At 45.2% G+C, this 24,554-nt stretch overlaps 1 protein-coding gene across 1 annotated transcript in view; it reads left to right on the top strand.

Annotated features, from left to right (window-relative positions):
* The first annotated feature begins 8,268 nt into the window (after nucleotides 1-8,268).
* TSPAN8 (tetraspanin 8) overlaps nucleotides 8,269-24,554 on the top strand; it is a 68,393-nt gene continuing 52,107 nt past the window's right edge. Inside the window, exon 1 of the mRNA XM_033952848.1 lies at nucleotides 8,269-8,482. The gene's annotated coding sequence lies outside the window, so the exon portion shown is untranslated. The remainder of the gene's footprint in view (nucleotides 8,483-24,554) is intronic.

Below are 24,554 nucleotides of genomic sequence, written 5' to 3'. Positions count from 1 at the left end.
GCTATATAGGCGCCCTTCCATGCACAACTCAAATTCAATGCCAAGATGTTGCGCAGAAAAGCTTTTCTTTATTCTTCTCCTTGCAGCCAATAACCAACAGCATATTGAGAGAGTGGAAGGAATGCTCTGATTTCTGTGGAGAGGCGTCTGGACGTCCAGGCTCATCAGTTGTTTCGATTTGGCAGTTTCCAGTTCTGGGATCTGATGCTATGGAGTCTTCATTTGCATCTACCTAGAGATTTCTCTTCTGTTTTCTATTTCCTCCTAAGGTATTATAGTAATTGCAGCAGAAGTCAGGGGCTGGGATGGCTCGACCGTGGGGGTAGCAGTAGAATGACACTGGCTCTTTCATCACAGGGCTGCTCTCCCCTCTGACTGAAGATTTCCTTTGGAGAGGATGGGATGCAGGAGGCCTTCGGCGCAGGTCTACGTTCAAAGCCCCACGCTGCGCCAACTTTGTCACTGCAGCTGAGGGAGGCCAGTGGAGGACAGAGGTAGGATAGTGGCGGGAGCAGCAGAAGAGAAGGGAAGATGTTAGACCGGGCAAAGAGATGAGATTCATGACACCTGGGCAGTGGCATAGGGAGGGGGACAAACGCACCTCCCCCCTCCCTGCCACGGACGTGCACACCGCTTCCCTTCCTCTGTGCCTCTGTAATGTTCCTGGCGCTTCGGTTATGCCAGCGTCGGCTATTCCTCTGACGCCACTTTCTAGGCGCGTCCTGCCTCGCGAAGGGTAGGAAAGGGAAGGGCGAAGCTGGACACTTTGGCGGGACAGTCGGGAGACATGTTGGCCATTTTAGGGGATGGGATTAGAAAATATTGGATTTGACTGGGGTAGGGAAGAGGACATGCTGGGGTAAGCAGTGATGTGGTAAGGGGGGGCGCCGGTACCCCTCCTCCTCCTCCCCCTGCCACATGCACACCCCTTCCCTTCTCCCGTACCTTTTTAACTTTGGCGCAAGGAGCCACCAATATGCTCTCCGTGGCAGCTTTGGTGCTCTCTCTGATGTCCCTTCCGGGACCCGCATCTAGGATGTGGCAAGTTGGTGGCTGCTCGCACTGAAATGAAAAAGGTACGGGAAGGGGTGGGGGAGGGCAAGGAAGAGGGGCGCCACCTCCCCAGGCACTGCTCACCCTCGCTACGCCACTGGGCACATGCATATTTTGAATTTAATTGGCAGGGGGAGGGGGCGCCACCGCTACACAACTGGGGATAAGGCCTCGGGCTGCCTCTGGGAGCAAATGTCTAAACGTTTGCCCAGGGTGTTGGATATCCGTGGGGTTGGCTCTGACAGCAGGCCTCAGCCTCCTTTTGTAAGCCTCTCAGTCCAGCCACTAAGGGCCTCTTCTATTAAACTGCGCTAGAAGTTTCTAGCGCGGGGAGCTGCGCTGAATGGCCCGCGTTGCTCCTGACGCTTATAGAGCATCAGGAGCAGCGCGGGCCATTCAGCGTGGCTCTCTGCGCTAGAAACTTCTAGCGCAGTTTAATAGACGAGAGGGGGGTAAATGTCGCTATTATGCAATGACTAGAACTTTCTCCCCTCCCCCATCCCCAACTCCTCCAACCCGGAGAGCAGAGGGCCTGGGTTGAGAAGGGAATCTCTAGATCCCTCTTCATTTACTGTTCCTAACAGATTTTAGTTGTTGCCTCTGTTGGTCCTGCTATTGGCCGCCTTTCTTGGAATACAGTGCTCCCCCCCAAATACGCGGTTCATGGACGCGGTCATTCGCGGTATTCTCCGACCGCCTCTTCCTGTACTAAAGTCAGGCTTCACCAATCAGGAGCTGCGTGTCAAAGTAGCTCCTGATTGGTGAAGCCCGACTTTAGCACAGGACGAGGTGGTCGGAGCATACCGCGAGTGATTTCCTTCACTCGCTGGCGCTCCAAATGCCCTCTCCTGCCTCCCCAAGCGAAAAACCATATTCGCGGGTTTTTTTATATTCACGGGGGTTCCTGGAACAGAACCTCCGCAAATATCGGGGGAGTACTGTAATAGGTTTGTGCTTTTACGACTTTTACAAACTCTAAACGCTCATATTCCATGAGGCATAGAACATGACCCTGGAAAGAAAGATGCCCTTAAAGGCTTCTCTTACCACCCGGCCACTTTTAAGACACTTCGAACAGCTTATACAATAGAACAAACTCTATAACTCAAGGCCACACAACAAGGCACATCCCCTCTCTCCCCCGTTTACAAAACCGCGCAGGAGGTTTTTAGTGCCGGCCAGCACACTGAATATTTTGCACTGCACCGACGCTCACAGGAACCCTATGACCGTCTGAGCAGCACAGAGCGTTCAGCGCTCCGTCTGGCGCTAAAAAACCTCTTGCGCACTTTTGTAAAAGGGGGGTTTATTAAAATTGCTTAAGGCCATGAGGCATGAGCTTAAGGGAAGACACTCGTAGACGTCTCAATACCAGCATTCCCTTTTTTTTCCCTTTCCAGAACAATATCTTCAGTTACCCTCGGTTAATAAGTCACATATTAATTCTTGCAAAAGTTGTAAAGTACTGGATTTCCATTTTTCATATGTATGACGTGAGTGGGTAGGGGGCAGATGAAAGAGCAATGAAAGACACTGGGGTGAGGCTTGTGAGGGTGGCCTGCTTTATATCTTGGCTCCCTTTGTCTCGATCTCAGCCAACACAGCTCAGAGAGGAAGTCGGCAAGAGCACTGGAGGAAGTATAGATTTTTTCCCTAACTCGTATTTACTTCATGAAACGTTATGGCCATTCTGGGCACCATCAAAGCGTACAAGAACATAACATAACAAATTCACTTCTATACCGCTGTAACCTCTCAGTTCAACGCGGTTGACAACAATCAAGAGAGTGTACGAGCCCAGTGTATTATAATCACATTCAGAAGAATTTGTCAAATAAATAGGTCTTTAGCATTTTTCTAAAGGAAACGTAGGAGTTTATCAGCTTGAAAAGATAAAATTCTATGGAAAAATCTTTTCTTTATGCAACCTTTTACAGTAGAAAATATAAATAATGTAAAATGCGGAGAAAAACGTTTTCTGTCAACAATATAATCAAGTATAAGGCCAAACAGTGTCTTGAAACAGGTTCAACCTAACTTGAATAATGTTTTTGCCTCAACTGGGAGCCAATGTAGCTTCCGACAGAGTTTAGTGACATGATCCAATTTTTTCAAAGTTGAAAATCAACCGAACAGCCTTGTTCTGAATGATCCGCATCTTTTTACTGGTGGCCGGATAAATGATGTTACAATAATCCAGGGAACTCAAAATCAATGATCGTACCAGTAGTCTGGATGAGGAGGGTTCAAAAGGTGCCCTAATCGATCGCAATTTCCACAGCATAAAATACGTTTTCCTAACTAGTGCATTGATTTGAGCCTCGAGTGATAGATTTTGGTCTAAATAAACCCCTAATATTTCTATAACTGGCATATTAGAGTATATAATGCTGTTCACCTTTACAGTGTTCGCTGCGATCTTATTGGAAGGTGAGGCCAAGAAGATTTTAGTTTTGTCTGGGTTGAGTTTGAGTTTAAAGTCTCTCATGCAGGAATCCACTGTCTGGATTATAGAAGAGATAAATTGTAGAGTGTCTGCTGATAAAAATAGGATCGGTGGTGGAAAACTGGAACGCTCTTCCGGAGGCTGTCGTAGGGGAAAACACCCTCCAGGGATTCAAGACAAAGCTAGACAAGTTCCTGCTAGACCAAAACGTATGCAGGTAAGGCTAAACACAGGGCACAGGGTCTTTGACCTAAGGGCTGCTGCGGGAGCAGACTGCTGGGCACGATGGACCACTGGTCTGACCCAATTCTTATGTTCTTATGTCCATATTGCTATAGTGTATGATTTTAAAGGAAGATTGTTTACAGATCGCATGTCATTTAAGAAATTACTAAAAATACATTTCTTTGTAGATGCTTTTCTCTAAGTTCAGTGGGTTCTTTGTTATGAAATTTGGATGGACTATGCAGGTTGTTATCTGTCATCATCTACAATGTTACTATTTTGGAAAAATATCAGGCTTGTAATATCACAGTTTCTGACTCTCTGGCATTGATTACATGATCCATCAAGTCTGACTAAAACATATGCATTAAACATCTATAGGATGATTGCTAACTTGGGTTGGTGCAGGTGGGGATCAAAGTGGCATCTGTGACCCCTAGTGGTAGTCTTCTGGTACTACTTCGAGTGATCAAGCTGTGGCTTTGTATCTTTGTAAAATTCTAGTACAAATACTTCAGAAATAGCCCCTAGATTGAGGGAACTGACATTTACACCTAAATGTTACTCCTTCCTTGAACACCCCTACTCTAAAGCCGCATTGAAATACACACAAGGCAATTTCACATGTGAAAATAATTTCTTTAAATTACATTTTATTGTGTTTGCTGGTTGACACATTCTTGGCAGGCGTGATGCAGAGCTGCCTATAATTGTAAAAATAGAACAATGCTAATATTATACTTTAAAACCTATATTCTCGTTTCATAGTAGTGAGAGAGTTCATCTTAATAAATATCAGATTCCCACATAGGTTAAGAGATCCCTGTTTTATCAGCGAAATGAAAATGTATCTCACTAACTTGGACCCTACAATGTAAGACTTGGGTTAACCACAGAAACAGAGCTGGGCTTACAGCATGCTAGAGCAAGATTTGGGAAATCATTAACAGAGATTAACTTAATATCATTTCTGGCATGGAAGATTTGCAATAAAACTGCTATTTACTTTTCACTGTCCTGCTATTTGATTTAGCCGAGAGCAGAAAAATAAAGATATGCAGATTGTTGAAATGTTTTGAGCGAAAAGCCGCTACGTATAACGCCTGCTGTATTTGCAAGTTTTATTTTAATTGAGCTTTGAATGAACTTTTTAACAAATCCTACACAACATATGAACATTATGCAAAAACCGTTGCACTGAACACTCAAGTCGCTGCAGAATAGTAGGGGGTGGTGAGAAGTTCTCAGCCCAACCAACCAACTTCTTAAATTCATTAGATTAGCAGGGTTTAAAAAAGGCTTGGATAATTTCTTTTGCCCCTGGAGCTGAAAAGAGGGTCATCTTATTTCGTTAAGTGCCAATTTGCAGAAACAAAATTTTCTGTTTTGACATTGTTTCAGATCATTGACGGAACCATATCCACGTCATTCTCGTCTTGGTTGGGCTGAGAACTTTTCATCACCCCCCCCCCCTGGTAGTATAAAGAGTTTCAGTTTCTGGTAACCAGAGCTGAGATTGTGATGTCATAATACCTCATTCCACCAATAAGAGCCGACCTCATCAGTGATGTCACAGTGGTTTGATTGTCCTAGACCTGGCTCACTTTTATTCCATACGAGGGGGTGCTGCAAAGTTCTCAGCCCAACCAACCAACGTCTTAAATTTTGAGCGTTATTTTGCCACTGGAGCTGATAAGAGGGTTATCTTATTCCGTTAAGTTCCAATTTGTAGAAATGAAATTCTATGTTTTTTGACATTGTTTCAGATCATTGATTGAACCTTATTCTCGTCTTGGTTGGGCTGAGAATTTTTCAGCACCCTCTCACAATGTGCATTCATTTTTGCTGTTAAAGCAATGTAAGTGAAAAACTTACTGCATTTTAGAAAAAAGGTTCTTTATTCTTCATCACCTAGGGCTCCAGTGTGCAAATTTACATATCACTGAAAATGAGAATATACTGTACAGTACTGGGCTGGCTCTGGGGTACTCTTCATAGGAACATAGAAACATGATGGCAGATAAAGGCCAAATAGCGCATCCAGTCTGTCCATCCGCAGAAACCATTATCTCTTTCTCTCTCTGAGAGATCCCACGTGCCTATCCCAGGCCCTCTTGAATTCAGACACAGCCTCTGTTTCTACCACCTCTTCTGGGATATTGTTCCACGCATCTACCACCCTTTCTGTAAAAAAAAGTATTTCCTTAGATTACCCTTGAACCTATCACCTCTTAACTTCATCCTATGCCCTCTCATTGCAGAGTTTCCTTTCAAATGAAAGAGACTCGACTCATGTGCATTTATGCCACGTAGGTATTTAAACATCTCTCCCGCCTTTCCTCCAAAGTATACATATTGCGATCTCTAAGTCTGTCTCCGTACGCCTTATGATGAAGACCACGCACCATTTTTGTAGCCTTCCTCTGGACCGACTCCATCCTTTTTAGAAATTCTGCTCTCAAACTTTTGCATGCACATCATCTCGAGTTTAGGAAGAGGGTGTAATCCCTAAATGTGAACGTAAAATACCCCATGTTTTGTCGTATTGATCTGAATGCAAACTCCGCTTATGGATTTGATTAAAACTTTTCAGAAGTCACCAAAAAAAAAAATCCCCTAGAAAAGTGCACAATTCTCCTATAGCTGAAAATATTGCAAAGCTTGAGGAATTCATTCTGCCCAAACTGGGCTTGCCAGACTTGTGGCTTCCTGTGACATTATGGCTTTCACTCTAAGACATTTCATTGCCACAGACTGTAATATTTTGCCAAAGGACTGAAAAAACCCAGATACGGGACACCACAAACAAAGTAAAGTTATTTCAATCATCGTTGATCTTCATAGTCTCAGGAAAAGGTCTGGTTTTCAGGGTGGCCAAAAGAATGAACAGCGAGCAGTGTTTTCAAAGCAAATCAATGCAGACTCAAGTCCCACATACTTATTTTGGTTGACATGTATACTAGACTTGGGTTAGGGCCATCAGACTGGTTTGGAGCCACCCTTCTAGGGCTTATTGATAAATTTGGAAAGGTGTTCTCCACTTAGGAGAACAGCGGAATACTCATCGCATTCTTTGCAAGCAGGGTCATTCTCTCCCCCCCCCCCCCAAAAAAAAATCTGGTCCTGCATAGAAGGAGAAAGAGACAGAAAGAGAATTTCAGAGAACAAACTTTGAGATTTCACAGATTAGCTGGAGAACATCAATGACATTTTTCCAGTGAACCTAGAAGCATATGGCAAGCAATTTTTTTTATTTTAAACACTGGCCATAGCAGTTAAAGCTGATATGAACATTCAGGACCAACATTCAGACGATCCGGAATATACGGACAGTTGTGAGTGTGGCTGCTGTCCAGATCACAGGGGTATTCAAAGCGCCGCCTGGTTAGTTCTTGGGATCAAGTTAGCAGTTTTTGTGGTTTGGAGAAATTCCAGCTCCACTCTCTCTTCATCCATGCGCGGCCCTGACGCTATCCGGATAGCGGTGCTGAAAATCCACAGCTTATCATGGCTAAAGCCATTTCTCCGGATAATGGCCGACATTGAATATCAGGCCTGTAGATGTCAGCAGATAAGGACCACCTGGGTCATCCAGTCTTCCCACTGGTGCCTGCCTACTGTATGATTGGGGGTCTTACAGGATCTGTGGCCTTTTCCATTTTGCCCCCCCCTCTCTCTCTCTGCTACACAACACCTTGTGGATCTGACCCATGCATACCAAAGACAACAAGGCAAATAGAAAGGGTCAAAAATATTCATTGAATCGCTCTGCTGCAACTCCCAATGAACAGGCGAAAGGGTTGAATCTGGTCAGTCCCAAGATTGGGAGTACAGGTGAGGACTCTGTGAGATACAGTGATAACGTGTGTGTGAAGGTGTATGTTAGAGAGACTGTCAATGGGAGTAGAGAAAGTTAATCAATGATAATTTGGGGGTGGTGATTCTGAAGTCAGGAATCTAGGGGGGGGAGGAGAGAGGTCAGCTCCCTGTCTAGTCCAGGGGTCTTCAAAGTCCCTCCTTGAGGGCCGCAATCCAGTCGGGTTTTCAGGATTTCCCCAATGAATATGCATGAGATCTATGTGCATGCACTGCTTTTAATGCATATTCATTGGGGAAATCCTGAAAACGACTGGATTGCGGCCCTCAAGGAGATCCCTGGGGTAGACCCTATGACTAAGAAGGGTGGTAAGAAAACACCTGTGCCTAGGGCTAGGCAAGGGAAAATACTGTCCCAAAGTGGAAGAGCCCTACCAACACCTCAACCCAGAACTAGAACCAGTCAGGGAAAGTTCAGTCATGAGCAGGAAAATACCTATTTGTTTTCACCTGAATTAAGGAAGGGGGAACAAAGTGCAGATGGAACTAGTAGTACTGGGAATAGTGTTTCTAGGGGAAATGTTTACAAGACAACTCATAACATTCATGGGGGACCCAGTTCAAGGTGACACCAAGAGCTTTCTAGTCTCCATTTTAGCCAGGAACAAGCAACGCCGCTCATGATCCTTAAAGGAGGCAGCCACTGAACCAACCCAAGCTGGAGTGGAAGCAGGGTATTGAAGGAAGACTAGTTCCTAGGACTCGAAGCAGCATACTCAACCGAACACACAGGCCAGAACTAATCCTTTTGATACTGAAATGTTGGAAGATTTTCTGATTGAGAATGATGAGTATTTAGATCCTGAGGAAGTCATGGACTTTAGTGAAGGAAGTGCTGGAACTGACCTGTGTGAAGTGGAAACTAACTTTGATTGAACTAAGGTAATGCTGAAATTTTGCCATATAGCAAAACTTAGAATTTGAAACTGTTTGCAAGTCAGATAAAGAAGTAAATGGGGCTGGCTGTCCAAGTAAACCCAAGTTTGGGAAAATTTGCTATAGTGCTTTAATGCGCACTGGCAGTGGTCTTTTGGTCTTTTTCTTTCTTTTTGGCTGGATTGTGGGTCCTCTGGGAAGGGACCACAACCAGCGGGAGAAGGCCCCTTCTGCCCTAGGCTCTGCAGTCAGACGAGCTCAGAGGCAAGATCCAGTCTGACGCTGCCAGGAACAATTTTGAATAGAAACTGTATGAAAGCATTTTGGGGAACCAGTTGAATATAGTTCTGGGAGTTGTAAACGTTCCTTGGTGTAAGAAGTTTGAGTGGACCAGGAGGAACACAGGCCAAGGGAGGCCATTTTGGAATCTATTTTTGAAAGCCCAGTTTTCCTTTTGAGCCATGAATGTTTTTTGGGGTTTTTCTGAAAATTGAAGTTCCTGAAGGAATAAAGTACTTTAAGTTGGAATCAATCCAGGTGTTTTTTATTACTTGATCCACCATTCCAATTGGGAACTGATTAGCCGCTTGGTCAGCGCCGTGTGCTCTGGGCTCTCTCGGCCATATCCGCTTGGGCCCGGCCTGGCCTAGTGACGCACGGTGACAATATGTACACTGATATCCCATCTGAGTCCAGTCAAACACTTTGTAAGTGCTTCCTGCTGTAGGGAGCAGTGGCATAATAAGGGTAGGAGGCGCCCACCTCCGCGCCCTCCTCTATGCTCCGCACCCCCCGCTCCTTCTTCACCCCTCTGCTCCTTCCCGCCCCCACTCCACATTCACACTCTCCCTCCCCCATACCTCTAAATCTTTGCCAGCGCGAGTGGCTTCTGTAGCATGCTCCTTGCGCCGGTGTTGGATTTCCCTCTGATGTCACTTCCTGGCTCTGTGACCCGGAAGTGATTCAGAGGGGAACCAGGCTGGCATGAGCAACTAGCAGAAGAGATAGAGGGTGGGGGGAGGGATGGTGCGAGCGTGGTGTGGTGGGGCGGAAAGGTGCCAGCACCCCCACTGATATGGAACCCAGAGCGGTACGGATCCCCTGCCCCCCTCTTACTACGCCATTGGTAGGGAGACAGTGTGCTCACCCACCAATGACATCGCTTTAAGATCCTTTTGTCTATCCAAGGTTATTAGTTATTTATATACTGTCTATCAATGGAGGTTGCTGTTTTACTTTCAGGAACTCACAATCTACCTAACATACCTGGGGCAACGAAGGGTTAAGTGACTTGCCTAAGGTCACAAGGAGAAGCACTGGGCTTGAACCTGCAGCTTCATGGTGCTGAGGCTATAGCTGTAACCATTAGGCCACTCCTTCATAAACAGTCCAAATGACACGGACCTCAGATTTTTATGGACATGCGGGTTTAGATCTGCGAGGTCCATAAGGTCCGTCTTTTACCCCTTTCCCGATTACAGGAACATAGCAAACAGCATGTGCCTCTCCAGGTCAGACTCAAATTGCATCTGAAGCTGCCAAATTTCAGTCTGGGGGATTTACGAGGCTATTAAACGTTCACATCTAGTAGCCGACCGAGTGTTCCAAAGTCATGGACTCGACCAGTTCTGGAAATGTAATACCCCCTCCATATCGTCCGCAACCTCCAGTGAGAAGAAAACAAATAAAAAGCAGACACACACAGTGGCTTCAGGTACTGCAGAAACTCCTCATCTTTCATACAGATCATTAAAAGTTGGCCATGCTTGCCACCTGCTGTCCAAAAACCTTATGGAAATTATTGCGCATGTAAAGCTGAAAACTATAAAGCACCGGGTCGCTGTCAGAAGTACTGAGATAGCTGTGAGGGATATGAAGGTTGCTGCCCGCAGGGACGTATCTTCTAATGGAAAAACGGAGTTGAGACATTCTTTGCAAGAAGCCCCATCAATCATTCCAAGACGAGAAGTCTCACTTTCCTCTGGAATTTTCCATGGCATTCTGACTTCCCTTTCTTCTACTGGTCTTTGGCACATTCATGCCATTGTGTGACTAATAATTTCTCTGTCGGAGATGGAACTCAGGTTGCAGTTCACGGTTGACTGAGGTCTTGCGGTTGCGGCACTAAAGAGGGACTTGGGGCTCTCCTGGATTGTCGTCTTCATCTGGCTCTGCTTTCCTTACCTCTAGGCTCTAAAAAATATTAACGGAGAACTGCTTTTCAGAGTATAATTCGCTAGGATTCAGGCAGCCCTCCATAACTGCACTATGGGCTCCTTTTAGTAAGCCGCGTTAGCGGCTTTAACGCACGGGACTCTTCGTCACGCGCTAACCCCTGCGCTAGCCGAAAAACTAGCGCCTGCTCTAGAGGAGGCGGTAGGGGCTAGCGCAGCTTACGTGCGTTAAATTGCTAACGCGACTTCGTAAAAAGAGCCCTATATTTATTTAGATAGAACATTAATACCTTCATTCTATAATCTTGCAGTTCTATGTTTAATGGAATTGTAAAATTATGTGCTAATTGCCGCTAATTTGCAGTTACTGGCTGCATGTAGCTGTAAATCGATAACCTTTATAGAGCAATGGTCAGACCCCACTTGGAATACTGCGTACAACATGGGTCTCCCAACCTAAAGAAGGATATAAAACTGCTGGAGAGGGTGCAGAGACGAGCAACGAAGCTAATAAAAGGTATGGAGAACTTGGAATACGAGGAACGACTTAAGAGACTGGGATTGTTCTCCCTCGAGAAGAGGAGACTGCGAGGGGATATGATCGAGACCTTCAAAATACTGAAAGGAATCGACAAAATAGAGCAGAAAAAACTATTTACATTGTCCAATTTGACACGGACAAGAGGACACGGAATGAAGCTAAGGGGGGACAAGTTCAGGACAAATATCAGGAAGTTCTGCTTCACGCAGAGAGTGGTTGACACCTGGAATGCTCTCCCAGAGGAGGTTATTGCGGAATCGACCGTCCTAGGATTCAAAAGCAAACTAGATGCACATCTCCTTACGAGAGGCATAGAAGGATATGGATGACTAAAAATTACGCCAGGTGCACACCTGGCAGGGCCTCCGGGTGTGCGGATCGCCGGACTAGATGGACCGAAGGTCTGATCCGGAGATGGCGCTTCTTATGTTCTTAGGGCTAGATTCACTAACCTTGACTTCTGTGGCCGATCCGTGGCCGATTCCAGAAGGGCCGACCAATTCACAACATCAAAAAATTCTAATGAGGGCGATCGGAGGAATGCCCCCCTCTGCCCGCACGATCTGCTTTCCCTGCAGATGGTCTGCGCATGCGGTTTTTGTGTCCTGTTTTGGGGGTGGGTTTTTTTTTGGGCCCCGACTCGCCTGGCGTTTTTTTAACTTTTATTTTACTTTTGTAGCCCAGCGAGCCCGTGGTTTTAACCCGCTGAGAACCTACGGGTTAAAACCACGGGCTCGCAGTGCGGCAGGCAGGAGAGATTCGGGCGGAGATTCAGGGGAGAGCAGGGCGGCAGGCAGGAGAGATTCGGGCGGAGATTCAGGGGAGAGCAGGGCGGCAGGCAGGAAATATTCGGGCGGAGATTCAGGGGAGAGCAGGGCGGCAGGCAGGAGAGATTCGGGCGGAGATTCAGGGGAGAGCAGGGCGGCAGGCAGGAGAGATTCGGGCGGAGATTCAGGGGAGAGCAGGGCGGCAGGCAGGAGAGATTCGGGCGGAGATTCAGGGGAGAGCAGGGCGGCAGGCAGGAAAGATTCGGGGCAGCAGAGAGCAGGGCGGCAATGGAGCAGGAGAGTCGGAAAGAACATTTGTTACTGGTCCCCAGCAGTCGCTTCTTGGGTTGATCGGCCAGCCCAGTTGGATCGCAAAATTTGTTTTGTGAATTGGGTCCCTGCCTACTTTGCATGCCGTTCCCCTCATTTGCATGTGCGGATCGCAGCAGAGGTTAGTGAATCTGGCCAGAGGGAAATCGTGTCGCAAAGGGGTCGCAAATCGATCGGTACATGATCGGTTTGCTGAGTGCATAAAATAAATCATATATTCCCAAACTGCACAGAGCATGTGGATATGTCAGGGGTGTGGCCAACATGTTTGTGCTAAAGCAGTGGTCTCCAACTCAAACCCTTTGCAGGGCCACATTTTGGATTTGTCGGTACTTGGAGGGCCTCAGAAAAAAAGTTAATGTCTTATTAAAGAAATGAAAATTTTGCATGAGGTAAAACTCTTTATAGTTTATAAATCTTTCCTTTTGGCTAAGTCTTAATAATAATATTGTAATTTTATAGCTAAAGAAACATCTGATCAAGAAACTGTTTTATTTTACTTTTGTGATTAGGATAAACATACCGAGGGCCTCAAAATAGGACCTGGTGGGCCGTGAGTGTGAGACCACTGAGTTAAAGGGAAACAGTTAATCAGCTGGCTGGGTTGGAGGGCAGAGGGGAGAACAGGATAATCAAGCCATTGTGACATCACTGATGAGGTTGGCTCTTATTGGTGGAATGAGGCATTATGACATCACAATCTCGGCTCTGCTTCCCAAAGAGAAACAGGATGTCATGGATACAGTTAAGGCAGTGGTCTCCAACTCCAACCCTTTGCAGGGCCACATTTAGGGTCTGTAGGTACTTGGAGGGCCTCAGAAAAAATAGTTAATGTCTTATTAAAGAAATGACAATTTTGCATGAGGTAAAACTCTTTATAGTTTTGGCTAAGTCTTAATAATAATATTGTCATTTATAACTAAAGAGACATAAAATCAAGAAACTCTTTTATTTTACTTTTGTGATTAGGATAAACATACCGAGGGCCTCAAAATAGGACCTGGCGGGCTGCGAGTTTGAGACCACTTTGCTAAAGTTTTAGAATATTGTCAGTTACACATTTGACTGATATCATTTAGGCATATGTGATCCTCCCTAAAATTAAACACAGAAATTTGTGAAGTTTTAGTTAGAGAATGACACGGGGACAAATTTTTCCCCCGTCCCCATTGGAACTCATTTTCCCGTCCCATCCTGGCGAGTTCTTTTCCTGTCCCCGCCCCATTCCTGCAGGCTCTGTCTTCATCTGCACAAGCCTACAACACTTTTAAATCATAAGGGTTTGAGGCTTGTGCGGTTAAGGCTGAGCTTACAGGGATGGGGCAGGGACAGGGACAGCGGCAAAACTCACAGGGACGGAATGGGGAAATTGAGTTCCTGCGGGAACGGGGAAAAAATGTCCCCCATGTCAGATCTAGTTTTAGTGTCTGGTAACTGAAGCTGAAATTGTGATGTAAGAACCTAAGAATTGCCATTCTGGGACAGATCAAAAGTCCATCAAGCCCAGTATCCCGTTTCCAACACTGGCCAACCCAGGTCCCAAGTACCTGGCAGAAACCCAAAGAGTAGCAACATTCCAGAGCTGAGATTATGATGTCATAATGTCTCATTCCACCAATGCCTAAGAGCCAACCTCATCAGTGATGTCACAATGACTTAATTGTCCTTTACTTGGCTCACAAAAGAACATAAGAATTGACGTCCTGGGACAGACCGAAGGTCCATCAAGCCCAGTATCCTGTTTCCAACAGATCCCAGGTACTTAACTAGATCCCAAGTAGTAAAACAGATTTTGTGCTGCTTATCCTAGGAATAAGCAGCGGATTTCCCCAAGCCACCTCAATAATGGCCTATGGATTTCTCTTTTAGGAAATTATCCAAGCCTTTTTTAAACCCTGCTAATCTAATGGATTTTATCACATTCTCCGGCAACGAATTCTAGAGTTGTGTGAAGAAACATTTTCTCCGGTTTGTTTTAAATCTGCTACCCCTAGACCTAGAAAGCTGGGAGGGGAGGAGGAGTATTAACATATTTATTAATGATATGATGTTTTTAAGCGCTGTACCGTAAACCGTTTTGAGCTTAAAAGCAGTGATCTATAAATGTTGAATCATAAATAAATCATAAGGCTTCTTGCGCTCCGATGTCTGCGATCCATTAAAGCAAGTCCATTAACTCTCCGTGGTAAGCCCATTCAGCTCAGTGAGAGCTTTGGCTTCTCCATGCTGATTCTGCAAGAAGGGGACATTTGCTTGCTCTAGGGGGGGCTCTGTGTAGCTTCTAAGCCTGTTGCTCTGAGAGAACTTTACTATTGTGGAATGTTCAACCGGATTTTCCACGATTGCGCAGTGAGTATGACGCTTCTTGAGTACGGCTACAGGGTGCATACATTTATCACTGCTTTTACAAAGGGAACATATGCACATAAGCAGCATTCCAAATTACCGTATTTGCCGGCGTATAAGACGATTTTTCAGTACCTTAAAATCCTCCCCAAAGTCGGGGGTCGTCTTATACGCCGGGTACTGTTTACATGCCCTTACTTTACATGCCCTAACATCTCCTTCCTTACCTCCTTACGGTGCTTACGGTACTAGTAAACCTGCCGGGACATCAGCGGGGCCATGGCGGGACATCAGTGTGACAAGGGTGCCAGCTCCTTCATCCTGCGCAGCGGGAAGCAGCGGCGCTCTGGCCCCACCCCTTTTCTCTTTACTACGTCTCTCGCACATGCGGCCGTGTGTGGAGTCTAGCCCTTAAGGAAGTTGCGGGGGCGAACAGGAGGCTTTTGAAGGCTTTTAAAGGGAAACTGTCATGCCAGCAAACTTGCTAGGGACTTGCCCGGCACTTGCTCTCTCCCTCTATGTGTTATCTTCCTTCTATCATTGACAGTTTCAGTTTGGTTAACAGTTTAGAAAACAAATAGCATGGCAGCTCCCATGGGTTTATTGTTCTATTCAGCTTTAGTGAATTAATTAAAATTGTTGAAATAAATTCTGATGTTCTTTTAAGTTTTATTTGTTGTGCAGAAGGTGTGCGGAAGAAGGGGTAGTCTTATATGGCGAGTATATAACAAACTCTATATTTTAACTGTAAAAGTTGGGGGGTCGTCTTATACGCCCAGTTGTCTTATACGCCGGCAAATACGGTAGCTTCACTTGGAAATCTTTGATACAAAGTTACACCTGTACTGAAGCACACACAACCTCCCCAGTTTATTGCATGCACGTAGGTGTCCATTCTATAAAGTATATACAGTGGCACCTCGGCTTAAGAGTGCATCGGTTTGCGAGTGTTTTGCAAGACGAGCAAAACATTCGCAAAATCAGCGCCTCAGAAACCGAGCTTGCCTCGATGTACGAGCACCCCCTGCGCGATCCGACATCCTCCTCGTACCCATCACCCACCCGAACACATTACTTACCCCCCATCTGGCACCCGGCCCCAACGCATAGGACATGCCGGTGCCGGTGCCCGAAGATCTGTCGTCCTTTTTGCTGGGCCTTGAGCATCTGCGCACGCTCAAGGCCTTAGTTCCTGCTCTCTCCACTGGCCTCGGAGCAGGGGGGTAACGAATCAAGCGAGTTTCCCTTACTTTCTATGGGGAAACTTGCTTTGATATACGAGTAATTTGGTTTACGAGCATGCTTCTGGAACGAATTATGCTCGTAAACCAAGGTACCACTGTATATATATAGCAAAGATTATATTCATAGAATGAGGTAAACCGTTTAGTAGAAAACATTAAATAGAGGAAATCCGATCCTTCCTCTCTGAGCACATCCACATCCTCATCACCTTGTAGTGAAGAACATAAGAACTGCCGTTGCTGGGTCAGACCAGTGGTCCATCGTGCACAGCAGTCCACTCCCGCGGCGATCCTTAGGTCAAAGACCAGTGCCCTGATTGAGTCTAGCCTTATCTGCGTAGTTCTGGTTCAGCAGGAACTTGTCTAACTTTGTCTTGAATCCCTGGAGGGTGTTTTCCCCTATAACAGCCTCCGGAAGAGCGTTCCAGATCTCTACCACTCTCTGGGTGAAGAAGAACTTCCTTACGTTTGTATGGAATCTATCCCCTTTTAACCTTAGAGTGCCCTCTCATTCTCTCTACCTTGGAGAGGGTGAACAATCTGTCTTTATCTACTTTGTCTTGAGTCCCTGGAGGGTGTTTTCCCCTATAACAGCCTCCGGAAGAGCGTTCCAGATCTCTACCACTCTCTGGGTGAAGAAGAACTTCCTTACGTTTGTATGGAATCTATCCCCTTTTAACCTTAGAGTGCCCTCTCATTCTCTCTACCTTGGAGAGGGTGAACAATCTGTCTTTATCTACTTTGTCTTGAGTCCCTGGAGGGTGTTTTCCCCTATAACAGCCTCCGGAAGAGCGTTCCAGATCTCTACCACTCTCTGGGTGAAGAAGAACTTCCTTACGTTTGTATGGAATCTATCCCCTTTTAACCTTAGAGTGCCCTCTCATTCTCTCTACCTTGGAGAGGGTGAACAATCTGTCTTTATCTACTTTGTCTTGAGTCCCTGGAGGGTGTTTTCCCTTATAACAGCCTCCGGAAGAGCGTTCCAGATCTCTACCACTCTCTGGGTGAAGAAGAACTTCCTTATGTTTGTACGGAATCTATCCCCTTTCAACTTTAGAGAGTGCCCTCTCATTCTTCTAACCTCAGAGAGGGTGAACAACCTGTCTTTCTCTACTAAGTCTATTCCCTTCAGTACCTTGAATGTTTCGATCATGTCCCCTCTCAGTCTCCTCTTTTCAAGGGAGAAGAGGCCCAGTTTCTCCAATCTCTCACTGTACGGCAACTCCTCCAGCTCCTTCACCATTTTAGTCGCTCATCTCTGGACCCTTTCGGGTAGTATGGTGTCCTTCTTCATGTACAGCGACCAGTGCTGGACACAGTATTCCAGGTGAGGGCGTACCTTGGCCCGATACAGCGGCATGATAACCTTCTCCGATCTGTTTGTGATCCCCTTCTTAATCATTCCTAGCATTCTGTTTGCCCTTTTCGCCACCACCACGCATTGCGCGGATGGCTTCATCGACTTCTCGACCAGTACTCCCAAGTCTCTTTCCTGGGGGGGTCTCTCTGAGTACTGCACCGTACATCCTGTATTCAAGTATAATATTTTTGTTACCGACATGCTTCATCTTACACTTATCCACATTAAACCTCATTTGCCATGTCGCAGCCCATTACTCAAGCGTGTTTATGTCACGTTGCAGGTCTTTGAAATCCTCCTGCGTCTTTACTACTCTGAATAACTTCGTATCGTCTGCAAATTTAATCACCTCACTCGTCGTACCAATTTCCAGGTCGTTTATAAATATGTTGAAGGGCACGGGGCCAAGCATCGAACCCTGATGCTTTTCCAGTCTGAGTATTGTCCACTTACCCCCACTCAACATCTAATGCAAAGCGGTGTGGTGGTTATCCCCCTCTTTTACAAAAGCCCGCAGCGCAAGCTGGCGCAGCAAAAGCTCCGACGCCCCTAGGAATTGATTGGACGTCGGCAGTGGTGTAGCAAGGGTGAAAGGTGCCTAGGGTGGAGGTGCTTCTCCCCGCCCCCTTCTCTGCCCCACCACACCCCATCTGCTCCTTTGTCAGCCCGTTCCTGCCACGCGCGCCTGCGCCCCTTCCCTTCCCTCGCACCTCTTGAACATTCAGGGCGCGAGCAGCAACCCCCAACCTGCTGCTCATGCCAGTGTCAGCTCTTCCTCTGACGTCACCTCCTGGGCACAAGTCCGGCGCCCAAGGTGAACTGCCCCCCCCCCGCCCCCTTCCTACGCCACTGGGCGTTGGATCATTTGTTGCGCGGCATTCGGTTATGCATCTGCCTATTTTAGTTCACTTTTATAGGTACTTAATAGAAAAAAAAAACAGTAAAAAAATAAAACAATACCTTTTTTATTTGACTAACACATTTTTTGATTAGCTTCTGATCAGAAGGTAACGCCTTCGAAAGCTAATCAAGAAATGTGTTGCTAGTTCAATAAAAAAGATATCATCTTATTTTGTTTTCTGACTACTTATAACCAACATCTAATGGAAAGACACGTCGTCTCTACAGGTCCTAGAAATCAGGGTCAGTGAGTTGCACAGCAAAGCTGGCTGATATGGAAACAATTGTTCCAATAGCTTTTGGAATTCTTAAGCACCGCCTGGGACCTGAGGTTTCAAGTGCTTCCCCTGTAGGCAGCAAAGAGAGGGAAATTCATTATAAACTAGACCCTTGAGCATTATTTATCCATAATAAATTAGCAGCACGACCATCCAGGTATGGCTCTCCAGAGGTTTATGCTTCATTTGGTGTCTGCTGTTTATGTGAAAAAAATCTGGTCCTGGCATTTTTTCATAAGCATAAAAATTTTATAGTTCCACTTAGAAACCATTTCTGAAATACCTAAAGATTTAACACATGTATGTCTCGACTTGTTTAAGGTTGACTGCAGGTCAACTGTGCTATGTGATCAATAAACATCTTCATGTCAGTCATATCTGATATCCACTGATCTTCTATTAAAACATATTCAGTAGGTCTTAAAGCTTGTTGACCTATGTTAAGGGGGGTCTGGTTGAATATTCATCAGGGCTGGCATAATTCTTTTGGCCCCTTTTATCAAATCATGCTACACCACTGCCGACGTCCAATCAACTGAGCTTGTTCACTCTGGAGAAAAGAAGAATGCGTGGAGATATGATAGAGACGTTTAAAATACTAAAAGGACTAGATAAAATCCAGCAAGATGCATCGTTTTTCACGTTGTCAAATGTGACTCGGACGAGAGGTCATGTACTGAAGTTGAGAGGCGACAGGCCCAGGACAAATGTCAGGAAGTTCTGTTTCGCACAGCGAGTGGTGGACGCTTGGAACGCTCTCCCGGAAGAGGTTGTGACGGAGACCTCCATTATAGGATTCAAGGGCAAGTTGGATGCATACCTCCTTGCAAATCACATTGAGGGATACAGGTAAACAAGGTCTCATTATGAAGCACCTAGTTGGGCCTCCGCGTGTGCGGATCACCGGACTGGATGGACCAAGGGTCTGATTCGGTGAAGGCATTTCTTATGTTCTTACTAGTGTTTAAGCCCGTTACATTAACGGGTGCTAGAGTGGATTTTCCCAAACCATCTCAATAATGTACCATAAGAACATGGTACATTTATTGAGATGGTTTGGGAAAATCCACTGCTTATTCCTAGGATAAGCAGCATAAAATCTGTTTTACTACTTGGGATCTAGCTAGGTACTTGGGACCTGTTGGCCACTGTTGGAAATAGGATACTGGGACCTTCTGTCTGTCCCAGTACATCAATTCTTATGTTCTTATGTGAGTATAGAACAATGAAGCCATTGTGACATCACTGATGAGGTTGGCTCTTAGGCATTGGTGGAATGAGGTATTATGACCTCACAATCTCAGCTCTGGAATGTTGCTACTCTTTGGGTTTCTGCCAGGTACTTGGGACCTGGGTTGGCCACTGTTGGAAACAGGATACTGGGACCTTCAGTCTGTCCCAGTACGTCAATTCTTATGTTCTTATGTGAGTTTAGAACAATGAAGCCATTGTGACATCACTGATGAGGTTGGCTCTTAGGCATTGGTGGAATGAGGCATTATGACATCACAATCTCAGCTCCGGAATGTTGCTTCTATTTGGATTTCTGGGTTGGCCACTGTTGGAAACAGGATACTGGGCTTGATTAACCTTTGGTATGTCCCAGTCTGGCAATTCTTATGTTCTTACCTTTCCAGTCTGCAGTAAAGAGCTCTACCGTGGTTTGATAAAAGGGAGTCTTTATCTTGTTTGAACCCCTACTTGCCTCTGAAAAATCCCCCCAATCTGTCACCATTCAGAACTCCTCTGAACATACCCCATTCCCCAATCCCCCTGTAGTCTGCTGGTCAGAGTGGGGACAATGGGGGCAGGAGTAAAGCCCACTTGCTCCTGCCCCCTTGTGGCTGCCATAGGAAAATGCCTATGAGGCTACTGCGAGAGATCATGGCAACCATTTTCCAGGGGCAGCCACAAGGGGCAGGAGTGAGAAGGTGTCACTCTTGCGCTGACTAATCCCACTGGACCACCAGGGATATCAGGTAGGCCCAGGGACCTACCTAAAGTGCAGGGGTGTTTGGGGGAATGTTCGGGAGGGGAGTTCTGAATGGTGGTGGGCTGAGGAAGGGGGAGGGAAGGAGAGAAATTTTTCAGATGCTGGGAAGGGAATCAGGGGGTCTTTTTAAAGGAAAATGTTATGTGGGTCCCAGTTGACATTCAGTTAGTGGTAACCACAGTTTTATATAAAGTCCCCATAATATAATCAGCACCTGAATAGATGGGAAAGTTCTTTTCACCTGGTTTTCGTTCCTTTTAATCATTTGATCCTTTTTCTTCCTGTAATACATGCTATAGCATAGAATTATGTGTTTCTTACACGCTTCATTATATTGTGGTATTTTATCTTTCACAAAGCAACACAAAAAGGGAAGGAGGGGTCCAACCTTATCTGCAGAAAAAACACCAAATGGAAACAAGCAAAGCAAACTACAGATGTGTACAAGATGCAGGCAAAATTTATCGTGACAAATATATATATATAAACCTTTTTACCAATCAGGGGACCCAACACGGTCCGTGTTTCGGACAAACCTTCGTCAGGGGTCCATGGTAAAAAAAGGTTTGAGAAATATGCCACAAAAAATGTAGAATAAACTATCATAAACCAAAATGTCCAATGCGCCGAGAATCGCCAACTGCTGTAAAGCGTCTCAAAAGTAAAAAAAAAAGCTTTACAGCAGTTGGCGATTCTCGGCGCATTGGACATTTTGGTTTATGATAGTTTATTCTACATTTTTTGTGGCATATTTCTCAAACCTTTTTTTACCATGGACCCCTGACGAAGGTTTGTGCGAAACACGGACCATGTTGAGTCCCTTGTTTGGTAAAAAGGTTTTTATATATATATATTTGTCACAATAAATTTTGCCTGCATCTTGTACACATCTGCAGTCTGGTATTTTATCTTTTCCATGTTATGGGAATGTACTGTTAATATTTTTAATTAAAAAAACAACATTCCGCCAAATAGCCAGAACATGCATACGGTTGTATGCTAGACCCCAAAATGTCTTTTTCGATTAATCCCTCATTTAAAAAAAACCTAACTATTCATAGCTTATTGGGGGGGGGCGCCATCTTGCTTGGAGCACCGCCCCTTCCTCTCCACCCCCCTTCCCACTCCTCCCTCTGCAGTGGGCGTGCCCCTAATCTTCCCCCGTACTTTTTTAAGTTCGGCGCAAATAGCCACCAACTTGCTGCCCGTGTCGGCTTCGGTGCTCTCTCTGATGTCACTTCCGGGATCCGCACCTAGAAAGTGACGTCAGAGAGAGAGCACTGAAGCAGCCACGGCCCATAAGCTGGCGGTTGCTCGTGCCACAGTTAAAAAGGCACGGTGAAGGGGTTGCGTGCGTGTGGCAGTGGCGCCCCGGGAGCCGCTCACCCTCACTACGCTTAGTCCGATTCTAAAAGGTATGCAAATTTCTTTATTTTTGATATCCCATTTATCAAGTAAATGGCTAAACGGTTAACAGTAAGATAAAATTTTAAAAAAATAAAAAGTCTTAAATTAGATAAAATAATATTGTATCTATGGTTAAAAAGAAAAAGGGACATATTTATGCATTAATGTACATGAGACGAGAGGGTAAATAGGGGAAGGAAAGTTAGTAAATACATCGAGAGAGAAAATTAATTTTGTTTCAAGTTTAATAAATTTTGATTTTACGCAATATCAAATATTTCAATGCATATTACATAATTCTAATATACAATAAAAGCCAGGGATGATAAATACAAATGAGACAAAATTATACAGACTAATCATTATGTTCTATTGATACAAACTGGAACAAATAGGTAAAGGGTAGAAATACAATTTATATAATTTATAAAATAAAATAAAATTTTTTAAAAAAAGGAACATTTGTTCCATTTGTGCGTCACATATACCTATACAAGCTCTTGGCGACATTACAGAGGAAGGGGTTAGAAGAGGGTAGGGAGGACAATGGAGGGCAGGAAGATACAGGAGGAGAAGAGGATACCAATAATTAGATGTCAAATAGATGAGTTTTCCGTTTCTTCCGGAATTTGATGTGGTTAGGTTCCATCCTGGTCATTTCAGTAAGGTCACTCCAAGTTTTTACGCCTAGGAAGGTGAAAATGGAGTGGAAAACACGCTTGTATTGTAGATTTTTTTGTGGAAGGAAATAAAAGGAGATAAAGGGAAATGGAAATAGATTAGGAAGGGACTCGCTTCGAAGGAAGCATTTGCCTTGGATCGGTAGCATGGAATGTTGCTACTCCTTGGGTTTTGGCTAGGTACTAGTGACCCGGATTGGTCACTGTGAGAACGGGCTACTGGACTTGATGGACCATTGGTTTGACCCAGTATGGCTATTCTTATGTTCTTACGTGAGTCATGTATAGGACAATTAAGCCATTGTAACGTCACCGATGAGGTTGTCTCTGAGGTTCTGTGGACTGAGGCATTATGACATCACAATCTCAGCTCTGGAATGTTGCTCTCATTGGGGTTCCGGAATCTTGCTATCCTTTGAGATGATGTAATGTTGCTACTCCTTGGGTTTTGGCCAGGTACTAGTGACCTGGATTGGCCACTGTGAGAACGGGCTACTGGGCTTGATGGACCATTGGTCTGACCCAGTAAGGCTCTTCTTATGTTCTTATGTCCCCTTTTCAGATTCACGCACTGCAACTGGCGTATACTTTTTATAAAATTGCGCTTTCCGAGTTGTGCATGTAACTTTCAATTAGTGCCAATTAGCATCAATTCTGAAGTGTTATTGACCAATTATCAGTGTTGATTAAGCCAATTTATTAATTAAGTTGTGCTTTGTACGCCAAGATGCACGTACAACCTTAGGTGTGTTATACAGAATTTGGGGCTATGTGTGCATATTTTCCATAATGTGAATGTTTTGTAACATAGAAACATAGAATATTACAGCAGAAAAGGGCCATTGGCCCAACAAGTCTGCCCACTCTAAGTACCCTCTCCCCTAAGCACTTCCTCGAAGTGAACCCACATGCTTGTCCCATTTTTTCTTAAAATCGAGCACGTTGCTTGCCTCAATTACCTGGAGTGGAAGATCATTCTAATGATCAACCACCCTTTCGGTGAAGAAATACTTCCTAGTGTTGCTATGATATCTCCCACCCCTGAATTTCAACGGATGCCTTTTTGTTGCCGTAGGTCCTGTAAGGAAAAAGATATCTTCTTCTACCTCAATACGGCCAGTTACATAGTTGAACATCTCTATCATATCTCCCCTCTCTCTGCGTTCCTCGAGAGAGTATAGCTGCAACTTACCTAGACGTTCCTCATATGGGAGATCATTGAGTCCTGAGACCATCCTGGTGGCCATTCGCTGAACCAACTCCACTCTCAGCACATCCTTTTGATAATGTGGCCTCCAAAACTGAACAAAATATTCCAGATGAGGTCTCACCATGGACCTATACAACGGCATTACAACTTTGGGCTTCCGGCTGACAAAACTTCTTCGGATGCATCCCAGCATTTGCCTAGCCTTAGATGAAGCTTTCTCTACTTGATTGGCAGTCTTCATATCTTCACTAATGACTACTCCTAGGTCCCGTTCTGCAGCAGCTCTTGTTATGGTCTCACCATTCAGAGTGTAAGTACTGCATGGATTTCTGCTGCCAAGGTGCATAACTTTACAATGACTATAGACTGAAAAAGGAACTATTGACTTGCCATTGGTTCATTTGAAGTTCCATTTTCAGCCATTGTACTAGCCAATATAAGGCGTTGTACACAGGTCCGAAAATAAAAAGGTAATTCATAAGTCCTAAATCTGAAACCTCATAGGCCAGTCATCTGAATCCTTTGCAGTAACAGATGTACCTGAATTGTGAACTCACACCCTCCTTTATTGCTTGTGAAATGCATACATTTTTAATGCAGCAATTACTTATTTTAGCATTTATACTGTACAGTACTCGCTCGATATTTGCGGGGGTTCCGTTCCAGGAACCCCCGTGAATCTCGAAAAACTGCGAATACGGTTTTTCACGGGGGAAGCCTGAAGAGGGCAGTGGGAGAATGCAGCAGGAGCGCCGCAAGTGCAGGAAATCACTCGCGGTACGCTCCGACCGCCTCTTCCTGCACTAAGTCGGACCTTATCCAATCGGGAGCTGTGTGTCAAAGCAGCT

The sequence above is a fragment of the Geotrypetes seraphini genome, chromosome 7 (assembly GCF_902459505.1).
Source record: "Geotrypetes seraphini chromosome 7, aGeoSer1.1, whole genome shotgun sequence".
Lineage (NCBI taxonomy): Eukaryota > Metazoa > Chordata > Amphibia > Gymnophiona > Dermophiidae > Geotrypetes > Geotrypetes seraphini.
The sequence above is the reverse complement of the archived record's forward strand: the minus strand, read 5'-3'. Positions and strand labels throughout refer to the sequence as shown.